Genomic DNA, 3,802 nt, shown 5'->3' with positions numbered 1-3,802 from the left:
TAGTGAGAGATCCTGTCTCAAAATAAAATTTGAAAAAAGGGCTGGGGACTCAGCTCAGTGGCAGAGCTCTGCCTTGCCTTGCCCATGGCCAATCCACAGTCACACACACACACACACACACACACACACACACACTCACACTCACAAGGAAGTTTTCTTCTATTCATTCTTAATTTACTGCATGAACGTTTGTTGAGCAGCTCTTAGGATGTGGGCACAGCAGAAAAGACACAGATGCACTTCTGCACACGTGCGTGAGCGCCTTATGTACTCTTCACGTTGGTTTACTTAGCTGCTTTAATTAACCTCCACAGTGGACTTAGGTAAAGAATTTAGGTGTGGAAAAGTTCTGGGCCCCTGTGTGCAGACAGGGACTCCAAGGCACTGTGCATTAGATTGCTTGACGCGAGAGTCCTACTGCCACCTTGTGGCACAGACTGCAAATTTCAGGGACAGCGCCCCAAGGAAAGAGGTTTTTCGTCAGTTTTATAACCCTAATAAGACCATGAGCCATGTCAGTGTCACATTTCTAATCACATTAGAGTCCAAAAAAAAAAAAAAAAGATTCCTTTATGTGCTGTGACTCACATGAAAAAAACGGAGTGAAGGAAGCCTCATAAAACTTGCAGGCTACTTTTGGAGTGGATTTCAACACAGGATCAGAAGAAGTCTTTAAATAGGAACCATGTGTTTAATCCTTACGGTGAAAATACTTGTGTGCTGTGATACTTCTGGAAAGTTTCTTGCGTAAGGTGTCAGTTAGTTTATTGTAAGTTGGCATTCCGTGGCCCTGTGTATTCCAAGCCTTCTGTTCAGGTGGTTCAGCAGGAGCAGTAGCAAGCCTTTCTGTGCTGCGCTCCTGTAATCCCAGCACTCGGGAACCCTGAGGCAGACGCAGCACAGGTTTAAGCCCCACCAGGGCAAGTTACCAACTTGGTAAGACCCTGTCTCAATGTAAGAGGTCAAAAAGGATGAGGATATAATCCAGTGTGACAGCCCTGGCCTCAATCTCCTGTACCAGAAAGGAAGAAAAGAAGGAAGAAAGAAAGAAAGAAAGAAAGAAAGAAAGAAAGAAAGAAAGAAAGAAAGAAAGAAAGAAGTAAAACAGTGGGAACATGTATTCCCTGGAGTTCTCAATCTACTGCAGTTTGTACATGATTTGCTTAAGCCTAGTCATCACTAGTCATAGAGTGAGTAGACTCATGTGTCTTTTTTTTTTTTTTTTTTTTTTTTTTTTTAGTAAGGGTCTACAGAGTCTCACTGCATAGATCGGACTTGTAGTGATCCACCTGTGTTCATCCTCCCAAGCTCTGGGATTACAAGCGTGCACCGCCATGCCCAGTCTCAACTGATGTCTCAGCACACCCTGGGGCGGAGTGGGCACAGCAGGCCCAGGATCAACCCCAGGCGTAGCCAGGGCCAGCAGGTGGTGTTGCGTTGGTTTTCATTTGAGTCGCTCAGCTTTTCGCTGTCTCCTGGCTGCAGCGTGTGACTTCACCAATTCCAACCAGCCACTGTGAAAATATCCAGCAAAGGTCACGGGGGAGGGGGGCTGGGTGAGAGAGGAGACAAACCAGAGGAAATCCACCAGAGCCACAGCAAAGCAACCTCGGCAACCACCCTGCTCGGCGTCTGGTAACTGGTTAGCACTCCCGTCCTGCATCCAGGGTAGTAAATGTTATTCAATAACTATTTATTTATTTATTTATTTGTTGTATATATCAGAATTTCCTTTATCTAGTTCTTGTCTTTACCTCTTTACCCCAAATCTCTCTTCTAGAAATAAACTTCTTGCTTATGTAGCCATTTAGAAGAAAACAAAGAACTTAAAACATATGCCTTTGTTACTCATTATTTATTCATTTTCAATTGCAAACACGAATATCTGTGTCCCACCTACAGTGTCCTCCCTCCTTCTTGCCATTTACACGGCTTTCTTCAACCTTTTCAGATTCAGCGCTGAGAGCCAGCCTGCGTTTGTGCCTCCGAAGCCTCAGCAGGCGGACTGGCCCTTTCTGACTCAGTGCTCTGTCTTTAGAGCAGGGTGCCTGTGCTGGCCACAGCCCAGGGCTTTTCCTCCCCAAGGCCCCTGCCCTCGCTTCCACCTGCAGCATCCTTGCCCTCTGCCACACCCCCTCAGAAGCTGTCCCTTCCAGATGTCCTTGGAGGCTGCCGTCTGCCAGCCGTGTTCCCATGACACACCCCAGCAACGCTTAGGTATCGGCTGAAAAGTCCTTTGAGATCATCTGCATCTTTTCATCTTCCAAACCAGAGATGGCAGCAATGTCAACAGAAGCTGAGGAGCAGCATAGAAAGATTTCTGGAGGAACGGAGCTGCACACGAGCAGGATTCTGAAGTCCTGTGTCTCTGTGGGGAGCCTGAGAAATCCACCCGAGGACCGTGCAGTGCAACACTGGTGCCGTCCCCAACCCCGTCCCCAACTTACCCTGGGGCTGGCCTCCAGGGGCCCTGGGGAGGCCCACTTGGCAAGGTAGCCGGTTTTGGCTTCTCTCTCCCGTCTCACCTGCCTGCTCCTCGGGGGCAGCATCGGCTGGAATGAGTGCTAAGCCGTCTACCGGCACACCCCGCTTCAGCTTTTGGTTCTGGCAGAGCCTACGACAGCAATTTGAAATTACTTAGCTCTGCGTGCAGGGTGCTCCGACATCCTCATGCATGTCGAGACTGACCAGAGGGTGAGGGTCTTAACCCACATGCCTCTCCCACCGGGCTGGCGAGTAGCGGCCCTGTCTAACGGATCTGTCTCTTGCAGATTCTTTGTAAAGTGAGGAAACATGGATGAGCCAACACGAGATACTCCATAGGCCCAGACGCCGAAGTCCTGGTGGGGATTTGTAAGATGCAGCAAATCGATCCTCCACTATTTATTTTAGCAAATGTGCTTACTTAGCTCAACCTGGTCCACAATCGGTAGTGAATGAGGCCCACAGCTGTTCTGCTCACAGCCCCTCTGTCCCAGTGAGTTGCTGTACTTCAGACCTACCTGGGTATTATTAGCTTTTAAAATTTTTTTTCACCACTTATAATAATTATGTTTCTACAGAAGAACTTTTAATTTAGACCTTAATGATCCTAAACGCTCATGACTTCCTTGAAATATGGAGCCGAGACATTTCCATCTCACCTAAATCATACTAGGAAACTAATTTTCTCTCCCACTGAACTTTCAGAAATATCTCATAATTTAGAATCTGCCATGACTGCAGACATGGTAAGTCTTGAACACAGCAGTTAGTATTTAAAATGGTATATTTTCTGGATTTAGAGAGAATTTTCTTTTTTAAATTTATGTATCCCGTGCAGGGTCTCACTACATAATCCTTCTGTTTTTAGCCTCCCAGCTCTGGGATTACAGGTGTGTGCCACCACACCCGGGCTCGGTCACCGGTTGGGCACGCCTGGGGCTGGGGCTGGGCTGGCATGGTATTTGGTTCCCCAGGATCGAACCCTGCTCCCTGTGCTTGCCTAAGCAGGCGCTTAGTAAGCTGAGCTATCTCGCTGGCAAAGCGAGAGTTTGTTTTGTTTTTTTTTTTTTTTTAAATATTTATGTATGGATTTAGAGAATATGCAAGTTGGTAACTCAAAAAATGAAATATAGAAACAGACAATTAAGAGCTCAATTTTTCCAGGTTGCTAGGAATCAGCCTTCTGACCTTAGAGACCCAGCGGATGTGGGTGACACAACAGCATCTACAGCGAATCTCTTCTGCCTCCGGCTCTGCCTCACAGACAGCGGCCCTCGGGCTGCCGGTCCTCGCGCAGAGCAAGTCGCACCTTGCTCGG

This window comes from Octodon degus, unplaced genomic scaffold, assembly GCF_000260255.1.
Source record: "Octodon degus isolate 3935 unplaced genomic scaffold, OctDeg1.0 scaffold00054, whole genome shotgun sequence".
Taxonomy (NCBI): domain Eukaryota; kingdom Metazoa; phylum Chordata; class Mammalia; order Rodentia; family Octodontidae; genus Octodon; species Octodon degus.
Note: the sequence above shows the minus strand (reverse complement) of the source record.